The 27,390-nt window shown below is 39.3% G+C and overlaps 1 protein-coding gene and 1 pseudogene across 12 annotated transcripts in view; one reads left to right on the top strand and one right to left on the bottom strand.

Moving 5' to 3' along the window:
- The window catches only part of LOC108081755 (transcriptional regulator ATRX homolog), a 596,348-nt gene that overhangs the window by 556,435 nt on the left and 12,523 nt on the right, over positions 1–27,390 (top strand). The gene's annotated exons all lie outside the window — the stretch shown is intronic.
- Positions 9,107–9,377, bottom strand: LOC121501995 (dynein light chain 1, cytoplasmic-like; annotated as a pseudogene).

Raw genomic sequence — 27,390 nt, 5'->3', positions numbered from 1 at the left:
TATGTAAATATTTTCTGCCTCAAATATATATTTTTGTACGTCGCTGCAGTTCCCGATATCGGGAAATAACCATACATATATTTTTGCAGACGTATCCAACTCCATACATATGTCATTATATTTTTCTGCCCGCCCATACCGGAATTAAATTACAATAAAACCAACAAACGAAAATAACCGAAATAAGAAACTCAAGTGCAAGTGTTTATTTCTCCAAGATCCGCACAACCGCCGCAGCAGACGTGTTGTTGTTGTGTTTTTTGTGTTCCGCCTTGTTCTCGCTCCTGAACTCTTCGCTTATACGGTGTTTTGCCGACGGCAAAACCAAACTGCGATTTACGGTTAGTTTCGGATTTCCGGTGTTGTTGTTGTTTCGGTTTTCTGTGCCTTTATCTCTCGTAAGCGCCTCGCTTGCGCACTGCTTTGCCGACGGCATAATACAGTGAGGTTTCCACGTCATCGCCAAGGGTTATTTTTTTAATTCAGCCTTTTCGGCGCCGTTGTAATTACGTTTCGATAATCAAATACTTCTTATCCATTCTTTCCGACACTAAAAATTAATTATTTTTTTTCTCTTTATTACGGAATATAATTAATAAAGAAAGTTTCCAATTCATACATACAAGCTCCACGTCCGAACTACGGAATATACATATATAAATATACAACTGGCTCCTAATATCCAGAGCCCGGGTCCGACATTCAGCACTAATTCGGCCAGCAGCAGCAATCGCTGCAATCGTTTCCCATCCATCATTTGTGTTTCGTGGCCGAACTTCTCCGCTGAGGATTTGCTCCGGTTTTCTCTTCGCTTGCCGCTGACATTTTTTTTGTCGCTGTTGCTGTGTCCACTGGCGTTACGCGAACCAGAGTTGAGTCGTCTTTCCTTCGCAATTCGTGTGTATTTCTTGGGCGACAAATAACGTTGTTAGCTACCCAGATTGTGCCGAGCGCATTAATTTGACCGTCTGTGAGTCCGAGAATGCCCACAGGTGACGACAAGAAGCTCCGTGTGCTCCCGTCAATCCGTTTGGAGAGATCCCGATCCGCATCTCCGCGCCCGTCTCCGCGCTCAACTTCTCTAAGGTCGAAGGCAGCCATTGCCATCCCAAGGGCAAAAAGCGACAATTCAGTGAACCTTTGCCCCGGTCCAGCGCCAAAGGTTACTCGATCCGTGTCCAAGATGGCTCAAAAGGCGATAGATATTGCCCTCAAGAAATTTATTGCCACAACAGACCGTGTTAGCCACTTCGAGGCTAGCCTGCACACTCCGGCTGCCCCTGACACGGACAGATTGCCCCCTGGCATGTGCCAAATCCACCGGGACCAAATTCGGGCCCTGTGGGAAAAGGTGGAGAAAAGATATGAAAGCTGCTCCGACCTCCGACCTCCGACCACATGCCATTGTGTCAAAGGCCCCTCTTACAAACGAAGGGTTCATCTCCGCATGGCAGAGCCTCACCGAACGGTTCGAAAATCGGCGGTTGCTCGTCAACAGCCAGTTGAAGATCCTATTCAACCTTCCAGCAGTCCCCCAACAGTGATGTCATTTCCGCTTTTTTCCCGTCAAATTCAGCTGTTTTTGAAGTGTGATTGCGGGAAAATTTGTAAAACAGCGGGTAGCGGGAATTCCAGCTTTTTTAGAAAATTGAGATGCTTTTTTCTTAATTTTAATTTTAATACATTTTAAGTGCTGTTTTAAATGTGTTTATTGTTTTTAATTTATATTGCAACAGTATCTATATATACTTATATCGAATAACATCATCCAAAAGTCCACACCTATATTTGGCGCGTCTTCCATGATGCCGTTACGGCATTATGATGACATAAAACTAATCCCAATGCAAAATGTCGACGACACTGTTAGCTTTTGGAATGAAGTGCTAACTTACAAGGACAGTGGCGGAAACGTTTTAAGGGACAGGCATTAGTTGCGTTAGAAACGCTGACCCTTCCCTGGTCAAATGCCGAGGTTTTTCGGGTTTTCAGCCAAATTAAAGCCTTGTAGTACTAGGCTAGTACTCTGACGACGAAAATCCGCTGTAACATGTGTTATAGCAGAATCGCTGAATATTTTGCTCTGTAACCAGTGTGACCAAAAAAATTAAGGAAAGGCCATGAAACGTCATGAAAATGTACCTTTTATGCCGTTTAGGACTTTTCTTTGGTCACACTGGACAGCTGTTTGTAAACGAATTTGTTAATTAATATGGCATTAAAATGCCCTTTGTGGGTTAAATCCCATATAATGGTCTTCGCCTTGACAGCCCTTATCAATGCCACTTTTTTCCTTGAACTTTCCCTCCATTAGGAGTGTAAGAATAAATAAAATGAATTATTGCAATAGCACCATATCAGCAGTTTACTCTCTTGATCTAGCAACGCCATTCAATTTTCGCAGGTATCATTTTCGTCATCAGAGTACCGGCAAAATCGACGAGGCAAAAAGTTTTTTTTCTTCCTTTTTTCACAGAGTTTTTTTATATGGTGTTTGGCCGCTATCACAATTGTTACAGCGGATTTTCGTCGTCAGATTAGGCCTAAACAAACAAAAAATGGTTTTTAAAAAATCAGCTTTTTTCTTAGTTTTTTCTTTATCGAATTCCGCTTTTTTCAGCTTTTTTTTTTGTTAATCCAGCTTTTTTTGCTAAAAAAAAATGACATCACTGTCCCCCAAGAGTCAGGAGCCGCTCTGAAAGAGCTGCAAGGCACTATCCAGAGTTGCCTAACAGCCTTATCTATGTCCTCCATCCAAGTCGAAGCCTGGGATTGTCTCCTGGTATACATGGTTTCCACAAAACTTCCCAAAACCACACTGTCCATGTGGGAGCAATCCGTCCACAACAAGGCCGAAATTCCGACCTGGAACGAGCTGAACTCGTTTTTGACCGAGCGTCACCGTACTCTAGAGGCGATCGATGATATCAGGCCTAGCAGTTCTGGGCAGGTTCCCCCCCGATCGACCCCTGCAAGCGCCCCTGCGCGCCGGCTCAACTCGTATGAGGCCCGAGTGACTCCAGCCCCAAGAGGGTGCGATCTTTGCTCCAGGGAAAACCACTCTATCCGTATATGTCCGCGTTTCCTAGACATGAATGTCAATGAGCGGACGGACTTCATCCGAAGAAAGCAACTCTGCTTGAATTGTTTTTCGCGAGGGCACCAGCAACGGGACTGTACTAGTGCCCATTCCTGCTTTACGTGCCACAGCCGGCATCATACTCTGCTGCACCGCGACAACCCTGCGGCTACCGTTTCAAGACCCTCCGCTCCATCTAGTCCACGACCCGCACCCATTGCGAGAAGCGCTGCAGCCTCCGACGACCACTCTAATGTGCAAGTCTGCTTTGCGTCAGGGTCAAAGGCTGTCCTGCTCGGTACGGCGATTATTGACATCTGCCATCTTGGCCGCACCTTCCAAGCGCGAGCCCTGATCGATTCAGGTTCTGAAGCGACCTTTATTACTGAGAGGCTTCTCAATATCGTAAAACTTCCATCCCAGCCAACGCAGACCCAAGTTTCCGGTCTCAACGATACAGTTGCCGCTCAAGCCACAAAGCTCTGCAATTTTCAATTCGCGCTCCCTCCAGACCCGGGCTGCAGTTACAAACGACAGCTTATGTTCTTCCTCAACTCGCTGGAAAACTTCCCTCATATCCAGTTCCGAGAAATTTCCTAAAGCAGCTTCCTGATCTCCCCTTAGCGGATCCAGCGTTCTTCGAGAGTTCTGATATCGACGTCCTAATTGGAGCTGACATACTTCCGTCTGTGCTTCTGGGCGGTTCCAAAAATAACATCTTCGGCTGTCTCCTGGCCCAAGAGACGGTCTTCGGGTGGGTTCTCACAGGCCCAGTGTCTACAACCGCTACAGGCGGCGTGTCTGTCTTCTCGACACGAATTTCCGTTTCGTCAAAAAGTTCACCGGAAAAATTCCTTGCCGCTCGCAGTGCTGCTGGCCTGGAGAGCAGACGTACCCAAGGTACGCAGTCCTATCGTTGCCGAGTCTGCGGCGGATTCCACCCGCTCCGGAAATGCCAACAGTTCCTGAAACTCTGCGCTGAGAAGAGGCTCCGTGCGGTTCTCGACCACCGCTATTGTTCTAACTGTTTGGCCCACGAACATTCCGAGGGAACCTGCCGCAGCGGTGACCGATGCAAGACGTGCAATCAGCACCACCACACTCTCCTGCATCCGCATGACCGTCCAGAGCATCCACTCCGCTCGCAGCATCGGTCACCCCCATACTTCTAGTTCGCATTTACTTGACCATCACTCATCTCCATGTCATTTTCTTTCATCCAGATCACATACGAAGGCTTCATTTCTATACACCGCGATCGCTCTGGAAAGCAGACGTACCCGAGGTACGTAACCCTACTGTAGCCGAGTCTGCCAACGTTCATCCGCTACGGAAAGTCCGACGTCTTCTAGCGCACAGTGATGCGTCCTGTTCACGGCATTCGACGCCTCCACCTTGTTCAGCAAGCTCCTTACGACAAGTTTTCGCCTCTCCATGGCAATCATCCGCCTCTCCTTGGCACTCATCCGTCCTTCATCGCTACTCGTCGCTCCAGCATCAACGATCTCCGCGGCGCTCTGACGCCCCTCCATACCATTGTCCTGTACGGGTTTATTGCAACCCGAGTGATTGCAAGGGGGGGGAGAATGTTTACGGCAGGAGGCCCCTGCTCCCCCTCTGGCAACGCTCGCCCGCTCTCCGCTCCTCGGTATTCCCGATCGCACGCTCCCGTGCTCCCGATCGTCGCTCGCTTCTAGACGAGCCGCTTCAATTCACGGTTCTCCCGCTCTCCCGCTCTCGCGCTGTTAAGCGGGGCTTCTCGGCCGGCAGCGGGCCCTTAGGCTAAGCTAAGTTTAGTTCCAATACGAATGTCAATAAATGCATGCAAAGGGCGCTCCATGCCAACGTCATTTTTCGACCCCCGACTTTCTGGACTTTTTTTCTACGTTTTGCTACTTCGTGGGATAAACTTTTATTGATCCTTTTGCGGAGGATTTAGCAGCCACCCCACTCCTAAACAATCATTATTTTGGATGTTTTGGAAAATGTCGAAATTTTCCTTTAATAGGGATATTTCCGCACCTGTGTCTAGTAGAAAAACTACTTATTTTCCTGTTGCTACATTTATAAAAGTGACGAATGTGCTTTGACTGAGATTGATGGTGTGAATTTTAATGTTTTCTACTGCTGTGTATCTAAAGGTGCTTGGGAGTTTCCGGAAGGGGCCGGGTCTACTCTAACATTGTTGTTGGGATTATTGTTTTTGTTATTGTTTCCCCAGTGGTTGTTTCCACCACGGTTGTTTCCAGTATAATTATTGTTGTTTTGATCATTCTAGTTTCGGTTATAACCGTTATTTTGGTTATAGCCATTGTTTCGGTAGTTACCTCAGTTATTACCCCTACCGCGATAATTGTTTCTGTAGTTGTTTCCGCGATAGTTGTTTCCTCTGTGGGCGTACAATATTGACTTAGCATTGCCCGTCATTTCAGTATTACATTGTATGGACTTAGTGACGGCTTCATTCATAGTTGAGAAATTGCCTTCTTCCAATATTGTTTTAAGGCGGCCATGCTCACAATTTTTAACCATTGTGGTGATGGCTTCCTTTGTGCTGAATTTGTTATCTATTTCCGTTGTGAATTTTTCGCCTGTTTTGCCATTCTGGATTGTTTTTGCCATTTTGGCTTTAACTACGTCGGATGTTTCGCCGACTATAGTGTCTTGCAATTTCTTTATTATTGCATCTATAGTTGTTTCGTTCTGCACTCTGTATAGTGTCGATCCTATAATTTTAGATTTAACTAGTAAGCCCGGCGAACTCCGTTACGCCACCTTCGGCAAATTATCCGTTTAATTAAGGTGCTCTTTGGAATTATCTAGGGACCAAATAGCCCCTGGGATGTTAAAATCACCAAGAACTACTAATTAAGTGGTCCCTATCCGAAATTCTTTTAGAGACCAACTGAATAGCGGAAATATGGTGACGTACTTGCACAAATATTTGATTGATTTGGCCGAATGACAACTCTCAACATTTGCATGTGTTTCGAAAATTCGTGATAGCAGCGGGCAATATGGTACAATAAATTCATTTCCGATCTCAATCTCTTGATTTTGAACTTTAACTATGATAGTTCGACCATTTTCCTCTTTTGAACGCCGACGATAAACTGGATATCCATCGTTCCCTGTGACTGTTGCAGTAACTAACGGTCGCGGATATCGTTTTGTGCATTTTCCATCAGCCATGCAAGGCGATAATGGATTTAATGCACCGCAGGGTCCATGCACCATCTGTGTCGTCACAATGTCGTGTAGATGCCATTTCACCGAGTACATAAAACAACGTGTGTCACTAAAAACTCGATACTTAGTAAGCACATCCATCATAACCTTGAGTTTTTGGTGAAATACTCTGGCGATTATGTCATGGCGATCCTGCGGTTTTTGGCCCGGTTCCAACTCACGTTCAATTTCCGTCCACTTCGGATTGCATGTAAACGTAATAAATAAATCTGGAGTTCCATAATTTCGCACGTACGTCATAGCGTCTTGCATGTGGCGTGGGCTTCCGATATAAGATGATGGAAGAATCGTCAGGCGTCCAATATACTGAACATCACCATCTGAATGAATAGCATCACGCAAGTGTATATAGTCCTCAGATCGTAACTTTGCCTGATTGAATCGGATGAACGCTAAACGTTCGGTCTCGACTTTGACATACATGTCGACAGCGAATTGCTGAAACAGCCGACGCCACTTTAGAATGACATTCTCCTCATTTGTACGAATCATCATACGATACGCATAGTAATTCATTGCGCTTATTTTTTTATTCGTTGATACGCCTGAAAATGCACAATTAAATGAATTGTTAATGGAAACCAATAACAATAATTTAAATAATTAGTAGAATATTGTACCTGTAATTGGATCGACCATCTTCAACGTGATGTCGTATCCTTCTTGCCCTTGCCAATAAATGATTGGATATTGTAACGCATCGTACAAACGGTGTGTCTCGTTTACTCGATGCATGATATTGCTTCTTCGCTGAATTATAATGTCTCGCGATTTAGTTGGATCGCCAACAATAATTGCAGCAACATCATTAACGGTGGGTGCATTGAATCTTCGCACATGTTCACCTGCTGGGGTACAATCCGCTCTTATGATAAATTTGTGCGTATCCGATGGCATTCGTTCCAATGCCGATTTAAACATATTAACCACACCATTATTAGCGTGAAAAAATGCTTGCAACTGTTCTATAATTCGTCTCTTTAACTGTCCTGTTCCCTGAATGTTGCAACGCACATTCAGCTGATCCACCATCGACGAAATGAAATATATTTGCAGAAATTGATGCGGTTCCTCTGTTGTTGGTACCAATGAACCATGCAAATGATATATTTGCCCTTGTATCTGTAATTGCAAACAATCATTTGTTGAAGAATCGTGTGATGGTGTAGTCCGAAGAGAATATGTTGTTATTATGTGTTGCAATTCTTTGTATTTGTGTAAGGGATTGTAACTTTTACCTTGCAAGTCGGCATGAGGCCTTCTCGAATGATATTAGCACCAAAGGAAGTCATGCGAAAGCAGTTATTGTATTCAAGGATGTGTTGAAGAAAATGGCTGGAATCTGGATCACTTCCATCGAACAATGCTTTCAATGGCTGTGGTGGTGTAAGTAATGGATCCAGTTTGACTTTTCCACTTGCGCAGCACAATCCAGCAGTTTCTCTTTTAAACTTTAACGCATTGCAATATCGGCATATAGTCGTCATAGGTCCAATATCTAATTTTCTATCATCTCTGTAGTTCGCAGAGGGATCATATTGAAATGCCAAGCGATTGTATGATGCCAATAATCTTCGTGTGCTCACGCTTCGTCTTAATCGGTCATATTCTCTTCTTTCATTTCGTCTTTCCTCGCTTAAGTTCTGTGAATACACTTGTTGCTGGATTGCATGCCTTGTGCGGAGACCGATGTTCACACGTCGTGCTCTAGGCATTTTCGACTATAGGCAGAGCGGTTAATTTAACCTCTAATCCACATAATTTACACAGTTCAACTTACCACCCTAAATACAAATGCTGGTTTCCAATTGCACTGATATGAAACGAATAACTTATTTTTCTCAAAATGGAACACAATTTCGGTTTATCATAAAATAAACTGAGTAGAGAATTATGGCATGTTATGTGTCAGTGTTGGCGCTTTATGCAAAAATGACTTTCCCGCTTTTCTGTTGCAATTTTTCCTGAATTTTCTTTACTGCAAAAAATCACAAATTCCGAGACCTTTCCAACGAATGCAAAACCGTGGAAATCGGTTCGTGCGTTCAGGAGTTATAGGATCCCCGCAGAAAACTCGACTTATTTATATAATAGATGACATCTACAGCAATGTTTTCGAATGTGCCTTTTGTCATGTTGACCAACCTCAAAGCTGTTTTGAATCTTTGAAGGTGAAGTTTTTGCCCATTAAACTCCGGGATGGCATTCGAGATTTCTTTTATGTATGCCCTTTGGGCAATGGTTTCGTCAGCCATTGTGGTAGGTTTTAGTTCTACAATGCTGTCGTATGTATCACAGTCGGTTAAGTCCTGATCTGACAATTCAGATTGAGTAAGGACTGCGGGAATAGTGAGGTTATTAATGTCTTTTTCCTTTATTTCCTTATCATCTGTCTCACCCTGCTCAAGTGCAGGTAGATCTGACAATTCTGACTCGTTGCTAGTTTCGATTGTCAATGGGGTATTTAATATAGTTGGCACTGAAATGGCTAAATTATACCTTTGTTTTATGTATATTAAGTTCTCTCGTAATTTGTTCAAGAACTTAGATACTCGAGACCAATGGGCTTTGTCTAATATTTCGGCATGCTTATTTACAGTATTTTGCTGTGCTAGCCGGGTTCTTTATGACTTATAGGATTTGTCAAAATCAACTTTTAAGTTATGTAATTCTTTATTTAACTCATCCCGTTCCATTATTTAATGGAATATTATTGAGAACATCGCTAGAATCAATCTCAGATATTTAAAAATTAAGCAAGTGGGATTGTTATTTTTGTTAACCTCTCTTAAACAATAAAATGGCTAACTGGCCCAAATAGAAATAGATGAAATGGTTCGGTTCGTGTGACACATATGTACGATCCGAAGTCACTGCCGACAATGCAGTGCCATTTGAGTTTAAATTTTGTGTCGAACTCTGTCTTAATATACATATTTGGCAATATCCCGTTCAATGTTGTTGTTGACTGTGTTGCGCAGTCAATGGCGCTTTTCTGCATCTCCTCGCTCATGTCGGTACTCTTAATCTCGGCCTCGCTATTAGACATTTTGCTGATTTTTGTCTGTTCTGTTAGAAAAACTAAATTCCACCTAACTATGCATTCATGCTCCAAATGTTTTTTGTTTTTTTTTATTATATTTATTTTATTTCTAATGCCCATATGATAATGCAGTTTCCATTAATTAGCTACTTCATTAGAACCTTGAAAGAGACCACTATATGTGTAATTTTGTGTAATTTGGCTTGGATTTTGCTTGGATTATTTTAGTAATACGACTACGGTCACACCGACCGTAAAAGTTAAACAAAAAAAAACGGCCTCCATTCGCGGCGTATTACAGTAGAATCCGGCTATAACGACTTCGCTTATAGCGTCCGTCCGGTTATTACGACGAAAACTCGATGGCTTGGTTGGTCCCCATATAAACTTATATGAAAGGGCCTCCGCTTAAAACGTCTTCGCTTTTAACGACAAGCCGCTTATACCGACGAAATTTTTCACAATTCAACCGGATTTGCGACGTGACGAAAAAAAAAAATACAGCGAAATAATTTAATTTTTAATTTAATTTAATTTAAAGCAATATGGATGAAAACAAAGATGAAAATTACCCGAATATTACCGTCCTTGATGCCATTTTAATGATAAATAATGCTTGGCAACAACTTTCGCCATTAACAATTGCGAATTGCTTTAAGCATTCTGGGCTTGCCGGAGATAATTTAGATGGTCCCAGCAGCTCATTCTCAAACGATATTGACATCGAGGATGACATTCCTCTATCGGTTTGGGCAAGAGCTCTAAAAAACAGCTACCGATTTCGAAGGAAGAACTCGATGAAACCTATTACAATCATATCAACCAAAAATAAAAAATCAAAAAAATTGTTTTTGCTACTTTCGGTTAGTGCGTCTTCCGGGTATAACGACGTAAAATCGTCGGTCCCTTAAAAGTCGCTATAACCGGACTCTACTGTACTATGAATTTCTGAATTCCTCGTCGAAGTATTCTTGCATAAATAAATGCAGAATCCTTTAAATTTATGTTTTTAACCTATGATGCTTAAATTTTTTTAAATTATTACCAAAAAAAAATTTTAATTAATTTTACACCGCAAGAACCTTGCCACCGCAAAACATATTATTTTTCCTAATTTTCTAATATTTTTTCAGTTAAAAAAACCAGCGAAATTTTATAAAAATAAAATTCTCACTGTGAGACCATACTGTCAATGAGCTGGCTAATACATTTTTCAATTACAATTTTCTTCATTAAACCCGTATTTTGTTATCGAGTATCTAGTATTTTTATGTAGATCTATCGATTATCGCGCCAATGAAGTAGCTAATGCATTATTCTAATGCATTAGAGCGCCATATAGTCGTCTTGCTCGCACTTGTGTAAAACGCTATAGCGCTGTCAAATCTTTAATGAAGTCTCTAATTAATGCGGCAGTGTCAGCCCGTATAATAATAGGTAATTTTTATTTTTATTTTTTTTTTACATTTTAGTTCTTAATACATTTTTGTATTGATATACATATTTGTATTTAAAAAAAATATTTTAAAACATCTTTTTACAATTATTGTTAGCGCTTTTATATTTTATCCATGTCGTTAGCCTAGCTTAATTTATAGCCCTCTTTGATATGCACCTATTGTGGAACATACAAAATTTATACAAAATGAATGCGCTCATGATACAAACAATTATTGATAATAAGATGTTTGTTAAATCATTATTAATATTTTTAGATTCAATTTTGTTTATGACATTGGCAGTAGAGTCCACTTCTTTGACATCCACAAACCCATTTTGGGTGTTTTCTCATACGTGTGTTTATTTACGTTAATTTCGTATTTTAATTTTATATTTATTTCCCATTCCGTTTGGCTCATACGTTAATAAATTTGCCCTAGTGGCCTATAAAGGGTCGTGAAATATTTATATAAAGAAGTTATTACATCATAACCTGCCTAGTTTTTGTATGGTTGTCAGGCCACAATCTAATTGGGCAACTTTAATGTCGCTCAATTTTACAATTTATGTTATAATATCAGGTTGTTTGGTAATGACATACCGGTTTCTTTATTGATTTTTGACGATGATTTTAACATAGTTAGCATTGTCCGATTTAAGTGCTATATGTACCGTTGTCTTCGATGATTTTCTGCCATTTTGATGGTAACTTATATATGCCTCTCCTAAAGAAGTCATTGTCCCTACTGGCAAAAAACTCGGCGATTCGATTTTCGCGATCCTCCCCTGAACTCAATTTTTGTCCATTGAAAAAATGTTGTATGGCCAAAAACAGATGGTAATCGCTTGGGGCAATGTCCGGACTATAAGGTGGATGCATTAACACTTCCCGTAGCTTGTGACGCGTCACCAAAGATATATGGGGCCTGTCGTTGTCATGATGGAACACAACGCCCTTACGATTAACCATGGCTGGTGAATCCCACGATACACTCAGCACCATACACTCCCACCATACACTCAGCAACACCTTCTGAGCCGTCAGTCCTGGCTTTGCCACCGTTTGAGACGACTCACCGTGCTTCGACCAGGATCTTTTACGCTTTATGTTGTCATATGTGATCCATTTTTCATCACCAGTTACTAACCGATCCAGAAATGAGTCGAGTTTATTAAGGTGCAACAAAGATTCACAGATTGATTCACGGTCGAAAATGTTTTTTTGTAGATGAAAATACGCTGAAAAACAATGAAGTTATAATTTGTTTTCTATTATCTACCCGATCATTCCTATGGCAGCTATAAGATATAGTCGTCCGATTTTCATGAAATTTTTATCGAAATTCTGAAATATAATATCATATCTAAATACCATATCTAAAAAATGGTGCAAAAATTTTGAAACACACCAAAGTTATAATTTTTTTTTCTTAAAATTTATCGATCATTTGTATGGGAGCTATATGATATAGTCGATCCGGTCCGTTCCGACATATATGGCAGTGAGAGTAGGTATATATAAGACTATATGCAAAGTTTCATTCAGATAGCTTTAAAACTGAGGGGCTAATTTGCGTAGAAACGGACGGACAGACGGACGGACGGACAGACAGGCGGACGGACAGACGGACGGACGGACAGACGGACACGGCTAGATCGACTCGGCTGTTGATGCTGATCAAGAATATATATACTTTATAGGGTCGCAAAGGTCTCCTTCACTGCGTTGCAAACTTCTGACTGAAATTATAATACCCTGCAAGGGTATAAAAATATGCAATGCAATTAAAAAAATGTGCAGCGAAGTGCAATTTTTAATGGGATATATTGTAGTAAGTATCTTTTGCGTCAGCTGGTCGTCGCCGGTCTTGGCTTTGCTGACGCTCCTTCGTTGGCATAAGGGACGGCCTGCCCCTCACACTTGTTGATTCAGCTGCTGATGTCCTGGGCCTATGGGCTATGACCAGTGCCGGTCATCGCACAGGTTTATTTCTATGTTGGGGCACCGGTGCTGGCTGCACAGGTGTATTCACAGTAAGGTAAGCACATTGGTCCCTCGTAGTCGTTCGGACACTTCTTTTTCAGTTTCGAGATCTCAAGTTTCAGGCAGTTTTCTTGTTCTTTTTGGTTTTAGTTTTAAAATATTTATTTCAGATATGCATTCGTAATTGCAGGACTTGAGGTCATAGCCGGCTTCGATTTTATAAAAATCAAAGACTCGGCTTTTGTTAAAAACAACAAAAAGAACTTGTCAATAGACAAGCAGCAGCTGTGGTGACGATCGTTTCGTTGGAGCTACCCAAACTCATCAGACCACTTGCTGACTATTGCTAATTTTCTTGGTACTTTACCTTCAATCTTCGCTAAGACTCGTTGGGAATCGTAAGTTTCGATGTAAAGGCAAAAGCAAACCCTGAAAATCGGCAATAGTTCCTTTTGTTGTTTTTAACCAGTTGTTTGGCATGCAAGTCTATCAGACTTGCCATAAGCCAAGCTTTAAAGCTTTTACGTATGGTGACGTGGGCTTTTTTGGGGCGAATCTCCCCTTTGGTTTAGTTTGTTTTGTAACATCGACCTATTTTTGTTTAGCATTCGTAATTGCAGGACTTGAGGTCATAGCCGGCTTCGATTTTATAAAAATCAAAGACTCGGTTTTTTGTTAAAAGCAACAAAAAGAACTTGTCAATAGACAAGCAGCAGCTGTGGTGACGATCGTTTCGTTGGAGCTACCCAAACTCATCAGACCACTTGCTGACTATTGCTAATTTTCTTGGTACTTTACCTTCAATCTTCGCTTAGACTCGTTGGGAATCGTAAGTTTCGATGTAAAGGCAAAAGCAAACCCTGAAAATCGGCAATAGTTCTGTTTCTGGTTTTTAACCAGTCGTTTGGCATGCAAGTCTCTCAGACTTGCCATAAGCCAAGCTTTAAAGCTTTTACGTATGGAGGCGTGAGTTGACTTTCGAGTCCGACAATTCTCTCTGCTGACTTTCGAGTCCGAATCTCTGAGTTGACTTTCGAGTCCGACAACGATTCTCTCTGCTGACTTTCGAGTCCGAATCTCTGTTGACTTTCGAGTCCGATTCTCTGAGTTGACTTTCGAGTCCGAATCTCTGCTGATTTTCAAGTCCGACAACGATTCTCTCTGCCGACTTTCGAGTCGGAATCTCTGTTGACTTTCGATTCCGATTCTCTGAGTTAGTTGACTTTCGAGTCCGAACCTCTGCCGACTTCCGAGTCCGATTCTCTCTGCTGAGTTTCGAGTCCGAATCTCTGCTGAATTTCGAGTCCGAACTTCTCTGAGCTGACTTTCGAGTCCGAACGCCTTCTCTCGTGGATGACTTTCGAGTCCGAACGCATTCTCTTGTGGGTGGCTTTCAAGGCCAAATAACCCATACTGTGGCGGAACTATCGGCATCTCCCTACCGGACAGCCGCAATCGGGAAGAGGAGGACGAATCGGAACCGCAGAGTACCCCAGAATCGAGACCCAGCATAAAATTATTAAGAATTGTACCTTTTAAGTAAATAAACATTAAGATACATTTTTAGGGCATACTCTAGCGTTCTACTGGGTCGGAATCTCTTACAGCAACCACACCTGAATCAAATAAATATTTCCTGAATCGGACCCTGGACGTCCCGCTAAGCTACCCGAGGACAGACAGACCGTCACAGGGATAACGACCAATTATCTGAAGTTACTACGGCAGGGTAAAGACGTGGGGGCGAACGACGCGTTCCTCTCTATTACCTACTCTTTAGGGTCCGTCCGAGCGTCCGAATAATTTAACCGTTCACCAATCATTTAGTTTTCAGAATGTGCACTTAAACTTTTATTATTGTAGTGTAAAGGTGTGACATAAAATCGGTGAGGAAAGCCCACGCCATATCCGACGAGCGTTGTACCGAGCATAGCAAGAAGTGCAGAAATACCACTCCAATTTTACGCTAGAAAACCCACAGTATCTAATGAGCACCTGCCTTTTCGCTACTACAAGACATCATACCTTTATTGGAAGGTCTCAACTACCAAAATATAGGCCAAATAGATAATCAATTCAAGAAAATAGAAACTGGTAAAATGGGAAAATATAGAAAGCACTTCCAAATTCTGGACTGAGGTAAATACCTATAAGGACTCCGGAGGCAACCACACATTTGCAAAGCTGGCCAACGTTGCGTTGGATATTCTGTCATTGCCTTGGTCTAACGCCGAAGTGGAGCGCATATTTAGCCAAGTTAATCTTGTAAAGTCAAAAGTGCGAAACAAATTGAAATTCTCTACACTTAATAGTGTACTGTATATAAGTAATTGCCTTAACTTTTACTTTAAATATAAATATCAAGTTTTATTGCGAACTTACAGATATGGCTTGAGCAGACTGCAGAAGTGCTGCTACACCTATACCTAACAAGTATTTGCGAATGATTGAAACAGGATTATGATATGAAAGCCGGGAACAAACAGCACAAATCGATGACATTATTGATATAATACAATAATCAAACAAATATAATAAAATTAGTTGAACTAAAACCAACAAATAAGAGTTTTCAAAAACAGATTTTTTAGCTTTTTCCAATTTTTTTTCTTTTTTTAATCGTTCTTCCAGTCAAAAACCGTTTTATTTTAAGGAAAAGTTGCCAACACTGCAAAATATAATGCAGCTATCTCACTCTTGCTGCTATTCGCTGCTTTCACCCGATTCAAAGCCCTATCAATTGAAATCGAGCCTGCTTTATGTCGCTCCCCCAAATCCTTTGTATTTGAATATGCTATATCGTATTCCCTACAAGCTTCGTCTAAACCGTTGATCCCCCGATTACCGCGTGCTGGTCGTTTCTCTAGCTTTGTACCAGGTCCGCAGTAAGTGTATTCAAGTATATAAAAAGATCATAGTAAAGAACATTAAAAGTGGCGGTCATGGTGAGAGTACACACCCGCGACACAGGTCTATGTTACCAAACACAATTAGCGCATTAATTGTTGGAAAGCCGAATGTTATGATAACCTTAATCGAGGACCTAAACGGTCTTAAAATTAAAAATATTTATGTGTTTTCAAAGAGTTTATGACAACCGAAATATGAGTATTTGGAAAAAGTTCTTAAGTCGATACGAGGAATGGGATATCATACATATTCAGAAAATGACACCGCTGTGACGCTGTGACAACAGCAGGAAGCTAAAAACAATTCCACTATGATTTTTGATGACTTGGCGTCTGATACTATTTTTGTAAGGGGCGACATAGAACTATTGATTCATTATCAGGCCTGTTCTAGTTGCCACTCGGAAGTGAATTTGATAATATTTGCGGATTCCCTTTTAAGATAAGAGAATTTTCCTTGTTGATTTATAACTGTTTGTTAACTTTTCCTTTGGTCCCATTTGTTGCCAAGGAATATCAGCTGGCCGGTATACACAAACGCTTTACTTTTGGCTGAGTTTTGTTAATAGAGGGCTAATTAGATTTTGGCCCGCTCTTGTGTCCAACCTAAGTACGTTAATGGGTTACTAGTTGATTACAGCAAAAATAAAGGTACAAGCATTTTTGGCCGTTAAATGTTAATTTGAAATATTGGAAATTTCAATCATCAGTTTTTGGCGCAGTACTAAAAATGTTCGATAAGAAAATGTATTGGAAAACTCATGCGGATGTCAGCTGTTTTGCCCGTCCCAATTCAAAGATTTTCACGTTACAATTTTACAAAAATATCTCTGCACATATTGGCGACTAACGAAATAAAGAGATGACAGTTATTCCTCCTAAAATAAATTGTTAATTAAATAAACTTTTGAGCGTTATTTTTATTTACATGGTTGATATTTAAATTGCGTGTGCTGGTCAGCTGTTCTTAGGCAGTGCTGTGAAATTTTTTACAGGTAACGTTGTAAAATGCAGCTCATACAAGAGTTGCAGAGGTCAAAATAAAATATTTCATAAAAATTTTTTTTTATCAAAAAAATAAATTTCAAAAATAATGATTATTGATGATTTTTATGTTCTTTTTATCAAAATAAAACTCAACCGTACTTCACGGGTTCCGTGTTAGACTTTTCGGCGATATTATTTTATATTCTTGTATAATGACCGCAAAGCTACCCTACAGCATTTCGAAATTTTTAGTCATTTTTATATTTTTTCCAATATTTATCCTTGCATATAATAACTCTAGTCATAAAAAAAAATCAAAATTAACGAACCGAAATCGCTACTAATTCTGAAAAATGTTCGTCTGTAATTTGCCAATTCGAAAACGCCCTTTCACCGCTCACTTATGTTGCAGGAACCGAGTGCACCACCTTGGCCAGCTGATAGAGGTTTGGATACTACAATTTCTTTTCCTCCCAATACTCCATAATATTGGAGGTCAAGGAAATTGGCTTTTCACTATAGTTCTATACTCTTTGCTTATACTTACTCTTTGGAGATGCAGCTCAATTTATAAAAACAATTTTATTCGCGATATAAGACACGATTACGCCCATATGGCGCCTGTAACTTTTCTCTGCTCTGAGATTTAACTAAAAAAAAACATCCAATTCGGTAAAGCCGTTGTCAAGTTATAACAGCGATTCGAAATAGTCAAATAATTTACAATCAAATAATAATGCGCCAATAAATTAAGATGTAAGCTATCCTATCATTTAAATTTCATCAAACTGCACACGGTGTGCCAATTTAATTAAAAATCGGTTAAATAGTTTAGGAGTTTATCGCGGACAAACATCATGACACGTGATTTATATATATTAGGTTATGAATGGTCCGACCTATACACATGCACTGACATCGCTGACGCCGTCGATATTTTTTGGAGTGCTTGGAATTAATTTTTTACTGAATGTGTTCCGTTATACTATTCGTCAACATCAAATGCCTCCTTGGCTTACCAAAGAGTTGACCCGCCTCAAAATAAAAAATCTAATATGTATGTATACATAAGCACCAGTTTTCATACTTTCCTATCTAGCTATTTATAGGCTCGGTCAACTTCTTTTTGTCTTTTTGTAGAACGCGTAGTGTTACAACAATTATTTAACTCGTTGCAGGTCCCAGTTTTCTGAGTACCCAAAACAGTTTTATAATTTTGTTAAGACTAAACGTAAAGCCATTACTCATCCTTCCTTGCTCTCTTTTAAAATTCCAACAGCAGATAATGATCAGGCAATAGCCGCTCTATTTGCTCAGTTTTTTTATACCCTTGCAGGGTATTATAATTTCAGTCAGAAGTTTGCAACGCAGTGAAGGAGACGTTTCCGACCCTATAAAGTATATATTCTTGATCAGCATCAACAGCCGAGTCGATCTAGCCATGTCCGTCTGTCCGTCTGTCCGTTTCTACCCAAACTAGTCCCTCAGTTTTAAAGCTATCTGAATAAAACTTTGTATATAGTCTTCTATATATTCTCACTGCTATATATGTCGGCCGGATCGGACGACTATATCATATAGCTGCCATACAAATGTTCGATAAATTTTAGAAAAAAAATGATAACTTTGCTGTTTTTCAACATTTTTACACCATTTTTAAGATATGGCCATTTTATATTAATTCTGAATTTTGGTAAAAATTTTATAAAAATCGGACGACTATATGATATAGCTGCCATAGGAACGATCGGGAAATTAATAGAAAAAAAATTATAGCTGCGTTGTTTTTCAGCGTATTTTTATTTACTCTGAGATATACGCTTTTTTTATTATTCTAGAATTTTGGTATAAATTTCATAAAAATCGGACAACTATATCATATAGCTGCCATAGAAGCGATCGGTAAATGTATAAAATATGTAAAGCTGGGAATGCAAAACTGTAACTGTCAAACTGTTAACATAATAATATAGGTAAAATGTAATGAAATAATATCTTCAAGGGTATACAAACTTCGGCGTGCCGAAGTTAGCTTCCTTTCTTGTTTAACCTACTTATTCCAACTTAATAGACTTAAATCGGACTTATTCTTACATCATCCCGAAATCGAACCAAATTTTCAGTCCATAAAAGAAATCTCGAATCCCATCCCGGAGTTTAATGGGCAAAAACTTCACCTTCAAAGATTCAAAACAGATTTGAGGTTGGTCAACATGACAAAAGGCAAGGCACATTCGAAAACATTGCTGTAGATGTCATTAAATCTAAAATTATAGGATCGACACTATACAGAGTGCAGAACGAAATAACTATAGATGCAATAATAAAGAAATTGCAAGACACTATAGTCGGCGAAACATGGTTGGAAGCAGGCAATTTCTCAACTATGAATGAAGCCGTCACTAAGTCCATACAATGTAATACTGAAATGACGGGCAATGCTAACTAAACAACTATCGCAGTAACAACTACAGAAACAATTATCGCGGTAGGGGTAATAACTGAGGTAACTACCGAAACAATGGCTATAACCAAAAGAACGGTTACAACCGAAACTATAATGATCAAACAACAATAATTATACTGGAAACAACCGTGCTGGAAACAACCACTGGGGAAACAATAACAACAACAATAATCCCAACAACAATGTTAGAGTAGCCCAGACCCCTTCCGGAAACTCCCAAGCACCTTTAGATACACAGCAGTAGAAAACATTAAAATTCACACCATCAATCTCAGTCAAAGCACATTCGTCACTTTTATAAATGTAGCAACAGGAAAATAAGTAGTTTTTCTACTAGACACAGGTGCGGAAATATCCCTATTAAAGGAAAATTCCGACATTTTCCAAAACATCCAAAATAATGATATTATCAATATACCGGGTATCAGTCAGGAGGTTACCAAATCCGAAGGATTAACTTCCATTAAAATGCAAACCATATCGTAAATTTACAATTCGCTATTCCTTGTGATGGAATACTAGGAATCAACTTTATTAAAAAATACAACTGTCAATTAGATTTCAAGCCGTCTGAAGACTGGCTTATAATTAGACCAAATAATCAAAATATCCGATTTATTTTCCAATAACATACAGTTCTGGCAACAACTCCATAATTCCATAATTCCAACAACATATTAATTCCGAATCAGAAAATCCAGCAAGGTATTTATATTGCAAATCCCATAGCAACAGTCCAAAATGCATAAGACTATTAAATACAACAAAAACAGATCAGGTAGTTTACATTAAAAACATTCAACATGAATCACTTTCAAACTATGATGTAGTTCAAACAGACTAAAAAACCCGAGAAACAACAATATTAACCCAACTTTCAAAAAACTTTCCGCTACAATTTAATAAACAATTACCAACACTATGCACCAAGTACAGCGATGTATTCGGACTAGAAACCGAATCAATCACTACTAATAATTTTTATAAACATAAAGTGAGATTGAATGATGACGAACCGGTATATATAAAAAATTATAGAAATCCTCATAGTCACCAAGACGAGATCCAAAAACAAGTCAAAAAGCTCAATGATAAAATAGTGGAACCCTCTGGTGCAAAATGGTGCAAAAATTTTGAAACACACCAAAGTTATAATTTTTTTTTCTTAAAATTTATCGATCATTTGTATGGGAGCTATATGATATAATCGATCCGGTCCGTTCCGACATATATGGCAGTGAGAGTAGGTATATATAAGACTATATGCAAAGTTTCATTCAGATAGCTTTAAAACTGAGGGGCTAATTTGCGTAGAAACGGACGGACAGACGGACGGACGGACAGACAGGCGGACGGACAGACGGACGGACGGACAGACGGACACGGCTAGATCGACTCGGCTGTTGATGCTGATCAAGAATATATATACTTTATAGGGTCGCAAAGGTCTCCTTCACTGCGTTGCAAACTTCTGACTGAAATTATAATACCCTGCAAGGGTATAAAAATATGCAATGCAATTAAAAAAATGTGCAGCGAAGTGCAATTTTTAATGGGATATATTGTAGTAAGTATCTTTTGCGTCAGCTGGTCGTCGCCGGTCTTGGCTTTGCTGACGCTCCTTCGTTGGCATAAGGGACGGCCTGCCCCTCACACTTGTTGATTCAGCTGCTGATGTCCTGGGCCTATGGGCTATGACCAGTGCCGGTCATCGCACAGGTTTATTTCTATGTTGGGGCACCGGTGCTGGCTGCACAGGTGTATTCACAGTAAGGTAAGCACATTGGTCCCTCGTAGTCATTCGGACACTTCTTTTTCAGTTTCGAGATCTCAAGTTTCAGGCAGTTTTCTTGTTCTTTTTGGTTTTAGTTTTAAAATATTTATTTCAGATATGCATTCGTAATTGCAGGACTTGAGGTCATAGCCGGCTTCGATTTTATAAAAATCAAAGACTCGGCTTTTGTTAAAAACAACAAAAAGAACTTGTCAATAGACAAGCAGCAGCTGTGGTGACGATCGTTTCGTTGGAGCTACCCAAACTCATCAGACCACTTGCTGACTATTGCTAATTTTCTTGGTACTTTACCTTCAATCTTCGCTAAGACTCGTTGGGAATCGTAAGTTTCGATGTAAAGGCAAAAGCAAACCCTGAAAATCGGCAATAGTTCTGTTTCTGGTTTTTAACCAGTCGTTTGGCATGCAAGTCTCTCAGACTTGCCATAAGCCAAGCTTTAAAGCTTTTACGTATGGAGGCGTGAGTTGACTTTCGAGTCCGACAATTCTCTCTGCTGACTTTCGAGTCCGAATCTCTGAGTTGACTTTCGAGTCCGACAACGATTCTCTCTGCTGACTTTCGAGTCCGAATCTCTGTTGACTTTCGAGTCCGATTCTCTGAGTTGACTTTCGAGTCCGAATCTCTGCTGATTTTCAAGTCCGACAACGATTCTCTCTGCCGACTTTCGAGTCGGAATCTCTGTTGACTTTCGATTCCGATTCTCTGAGTTAGTTGACTTTCGAGTCCGAACCTCTGCCGACTTCCGAGTCCGATTCTCTCTGCTGAGTTTCGAGTCCGAATCTCTGCTGAATTTCGAGTCCGAACTTCTCTGAGCTGACTTTCGAGTCCGAACGCCTTCTCTCGTGGATGACTTTCGAGTCCGAACGCATTCTCTTGTGGGTGGCTTTCAAGGCCAAATAACCCATACTGTGGCGGAACTATCGGCATCTCCCTACCGGACAGCCGCAATCGGGAAGAGGAGGACGAATCGGAACCGCAGAGTACCCCAGAATCGAGACCCAGCATAAAATTATTAAGAATTGTACCTTTTAAGTAAATAAACATTAAGATACATTTTTAGGGCATACTCTAGCGTTCTACTGGGTCGGAATCTCTTACAGCAACCACACCTGAATCAAATAAATATTTCCTGAATCGGACCCTGGACGTCCCGCTAAGCTACCCGAGGACAGACAGACCGTCACAGGGATAACGACCAATTATCTGAAGTTACTACGGCAGGGTAAAGACGTGGGGGCGAACGACGCGTTCCTCTCTATTACCTACTCTTTAGGGTCCGTCCGAGCGTCCGAATAATTTAACCGTTCACCAATCATTTAGTTTTCAGAATGTGCACTTAAACTTTTATTATTGTAGTGTAAAGGTGTGACATAAAATCGGTGAGGAAAGCCCACGCCATATCCGACGAGCGTTGTACCGAGCATAGCAAGAAGTGCAGAAATACCACTCCAATTTTACGCTAGAAAACCCACAGTATCTAATGAGCACCTGCCTTTTCGCTACTACAAGACATCATACCTTTATTGGAAGGTCTCAACTACCAAAATATAGGCCAAATAGATAATCAATTCAAGAAAATAGAAACTGGTAAAATGGGAAAATATAGAAAGCACTTCCAAATTCTGGACTGAGGTAAATACCTATAAGGACTCCGGAGGCAACCACACATTTGCAAAGCTGGCCAACGTTGCGTTGGATATTCTGTCATTGCCTTGGTCTAACGCCGAAGTGGAGCGCATATTTAGCCAAGTTAATCTTGTAAAGTCAAAAGTGCGAAACAAATTGAAATTCTCTACACTTAATAGTGTACTGTATATAAGTAATTGCCTTAACTTTTACTTTAAATATAAATATCAAGTTTTATTGCGAACTTACAGATATGGCTTGAGCAGACTGCAGAAGTGCTGCTACACCTATACCTAACAAGTATTTGCGAATGATTGAAACAGGATTATGATATGAAAGCCGGGAACAAACAGCACAAATCGATGACATTATTGATATAATACAATAATCAAACAAATATAATAAAATTAGTTGAACTAAAACCAACAAATAAGAGTTTTCAAAAACAGATTTTTTAGCTTTTTCCAATTTTTTTTCTTTTTTTAATCGTTCTTCCAGTCAAAAACCGTTTTATTTTAAGGAAAAGTTGCCAACACTGCAAAATATAATGCAGCTATCTCACTCTTGCTGCTATTCGCTGCTTTCACCCGATTCAAAGCCCTATCAATTGAAATCGAGCCTGCTTTATGTCGCTCCCCCAAATCCTTTGTATTTGAATATGCTATATCGTATTCCCTACAAGCTTCGTCTAAACCGTTGATCCCCCGATTACCGCGTGCTGGTCGTTTCTCTAGCTTTGTACCAGGTCCGCAGTAAGTGTATTCAAGTATATAAAAAGATCATAGTAAAGAACATTAAAAGTGGCGGTCATGGTGAGAGTACACACCCGCGACACAGGTCTATGTTACCAAACACAATTAGCGCATTAATTGTTGGAAAGCCGAATGTTATGATAACCTTAATCGAGGACCTAAACGGTCTTAAAATTAAAAATATTTATGTGTTTTCAAAGAGTTTATGACAACCGAAATATGAGTATTTGGAAAAAGTTCTTAAGTCGATACGAGGAATGGGATATCATACATATTCAGAAAATGACACCGCTGTGACGCTGTGACAACAGCAGGAAGCTAAAAACAATTCCACTATGATTTTTGATGACTTGGCGTCTGATACTATTTTTGTAAGGGGCGACATAGAACTATTGATTCATTATCAGGCCTGTTCTAGTTGCCACTCGGAAGTGAATTTGATAATATTTGCGGATTCCCTTTTAAGATAAGAGAATTTTCCTTGTTGATTTATAACTGTTTGTTAACTTTTCCTTTGGTCCCATTTGTTGCCAAGGAATATCAGCTGGCCGGTATACACAAACGCTTTACTTTTGGCTGAGTTTTGTTAATAGAGGGCTAATTAGATTTTGGCCCGCTCTTGTGTCCAACCTAAGTACGTTAATGGGTTACTAGTTGATTACAGCAAAAATAAAGGTACAAGCATTTTTGGCCGTTAAATGTTAATTTGAAATATTGGAAATTTCAATCATCAGTTTTTGGCGCAGTACTAAAAATGTTCGATAAGAAAATGTATTGGAAAACTCATGCGGATGTCAGCTGTTTTGCCCGTCCCAATTCAAAGATTTTCACGTTACAATTTTACAAAAATATCTCTGCACATATTGGCGACTAACGAAATAAAGAGATGACAGTTATTCCTCCTAAAATAAATTGTTAATTAAATAAACTTTTGAGCGTTATTTTTATTTACATGGTTGATATTTAAATTGCGTGTGCTGGTCAGCTGTTCTTAGGCAGTGCTGTGAAATTTTTTACAGGTAACGTTGTAAAATGCAGCTCATACAAGAGTTGCAGAGGTCAAAATAAAATATTTCATAAAAATTTTTTTTTATCAAAAAAATAAATTTCAAAAATAATGATTATTGATGATTTTTATGTTCTTTTTATCAAAATAAAACTCAACCGTACTTCACGGGTTCCGTGTTAGACTTTTCGGCGATATTATTTTATATTCTTGTATAATGACCGCAAAGCTACCCTACAGCATTTCGAAATTTTTAGTCATTTTTATATTTTTTCCAATATTTATCCTTGCATATAATAACTCTAGTCATAAAAAAAAATCAAAATTAACGAACCGAAATCGCTACTAATTCTGAAAAATGTTCGTCTGTAATTTGCCAATTCGAAAACGCCCTTTCACCGCTCACTTATGTTGCAGGAACCGAGTGCACCACCTTGGCCAGCTGATAGAGGTTTGGATACTACAATTTCTTTTCCTCCCAATACTCCATAATATTGGAGGTCAAGGAAATTGGCTTTTCACTATAGTTCTATACTCTTTGCTTATACTTACTCTTTGGAGATGCAGCTCAATTTATAAAAACAATTTTATTCGCGATATAAGACACGATTACGCCCATATGGCGCCTGTAACTTTTCTCTGCTCTGAGATTTAACTAAAAAAAAACATCCAATTCGGTAAAGCCGTTGTCAAGTTATAACAGCGATTCGAAATAGTCAAATAATTTACAATCAAATAATAATGCGCCAATAAATTAAGATGTAAGCTATCCTATCATTTAAATTTCATCAAACTGCACACGGTGTGCCAATTTAATTAAAAATCGGTTAAATAGTTTAGGAGTTTATCGCGGACAAACATCATGACACGTGATTTATATATATTAGGTTATGAATGGTCCGACCTATACACATGCACTGACATCGCTGACGCCGTCGATATTTTTTGGAGTGCTTGGAATTAATTTTTTACTGAATGTGTTCCGTTATACTATTCGTCAACATCAAATGCCTCCTTGGCTTACCAAAGAGTTGACCCGCCTCAAAATAAAAAATCTAATATGTATGTATACATAAGCACCAGTTTTCATACTTTCCTATCTAGCTATTTATAGGCTCGGTCAACTTCTTTTTGTCTTTTTGTAGAACGCGTAGTGTTACAACAATTATTTAACTCGTTGCAGGTCCCAGTTTTCTGAGTACCCAAAACAGTTTTATAATTTTGTTAAGACTAAACGTAAAGCCATTACTCATCCTTCCTTGCTCTCTTTTAAAATTCCAACAGCAGATAATGATCAGGCAATAGCCGCTCTATTTGCTCAGTTTTTTTATACCCTTGCAGGGTATTATAATTTCAGTCAGAAGTTTGCAACGCAGTGAAGGAGACGTTTCCGACCCTATAAAGTATATATTCTTGATCAGCATCAACAGCCGAGTCGATCTAGCCATGTCCGTCTGTCCGTCTGTCCGTTTCTACGCAAACTAGTCCCTCAGTTTTAAAGCTATCTGAATAAAACTTTGTATATAGTCTTCTATATATTCTCACTGCTATATATGTCGGCCGGATCGGACGACTATATCATATAGCTGCCATACAAATGTTCGATAAATTTTAGAAAAAAAATGATAACTTTGCTGTTTTTCAACATTTTTACACCATTTTTAAGATATGGCCATTTTATATTAATTCTGAATTTTGGTAAAAATTTTATAAAAATCGGACGACTATATGATATAGCTGCCATAGGAACGATCGGGAAATTAATAGAAAAAAAATTATAGCTGCGTTGTTTTTCAGCGTATTTTTATTTACTCTGAGATATACGCTTTTTTTATTATTCTAGAATTTTGGTATAAATTTCATAAAAATCGGACAACTATATCATATAGCTGCCATAGAAGCGATCGGTAAATGTATAAAATATGTAAAGCTGGGAATGCAAAACTGTAACTGTCAAACTGTTAACATAATAATATAGGTAAAATGTAATGAAATAATATCTTCAAGGGTATACAAACTTCGGCGTGCCGAAGTAAGCTTCCTTTCTTGTTTAACCTACTTATTCCAACTTAATAGACTTAAATCGGACTTATTCTTACATCATCCCGAAATCGAACCAAATTTTCAGTCCATAAAAGAAATCTCGAATCCCATCCCGGAGTTTAATGGGCAAAAACTTCACCTTCAAAGATTCAAAACAGATTTGAGGTTGGTCAACATGACAAAAGGCAAGGCACATTCGAAAACATTGCTGTAGATGTCATTAAATCTAAAATTATAGGATCGACACTATACAGAGTGCAGAACGAAATAACTATAGATGCAATAATAAAGAAATTGCAAGACACTATAGTCGGCGAAACATGGTTGGAAGCAGGCAATTTCTCAACTATGAATGAAGCCGTCACTAAGTCCATACAATGTAATACTGAAATGACGGGCAATGCTAACTAAACAACTATCGCAGTAACAACTACAGAAACAATTATCGCGGTAGGGGTAATAACTGAGGTAACTACCGAAACAATGGCTATAACCAAAATAACGGTTACAACCGAAACTATAATGATCAAACAACAATAATTATACTGGAAACAACCGTGCTGGAAACAACCACTGGGGAAACAATAACAACAACAATAATCCCAACAACAATGTTAGAGTAGCCCAGACCCCTTCCGGAAACTCCCAAGCACCTTTAGATACACAGCAGTAGAAAACATTAAAATTCACACCATCAATCTCAGTCAAAGCACATTCGTCACTTTTATAAATGTAGCAACAGGAAAATAAGTAGTTTTTCTACTAGACACAGGTGCGGAAATATCCCTATTAAAGGAAAATTCCGACATTTTCCAAAACATCCAAAATAATGATATTATCAATATACCGGGTATCAGTCAGGAGGTTACCAAATCCGAAGGATTAACTTCCATTAAAATGCAAACCATATCGTAAATTTACAATTCGCTATTCCTTGTGATGGAATACTAGGAATCAACTTTATTAAAAAATACAACTGTCAATTAGATTTCAAGCCGTCTGAAGACTGG

Source organism: Drosophila kikkawai, chromosome 2R (genome assembly GCF_030179895.1).
Source record: "Drosophila kikkawai strain 14028-0561.14 chromosome 2R, DkikHiC1v2, whole genome shotgun sequence".
Lineage (NCBI taxonomy): Eukaryota > Metazoa > Arthropoda > Insecta > Diptera > Drosophilidae > Drosophila > Drosophila kikkawai.
This window is presented reverse-complemented; position numbering and strand designations above follow the sequence as displayed.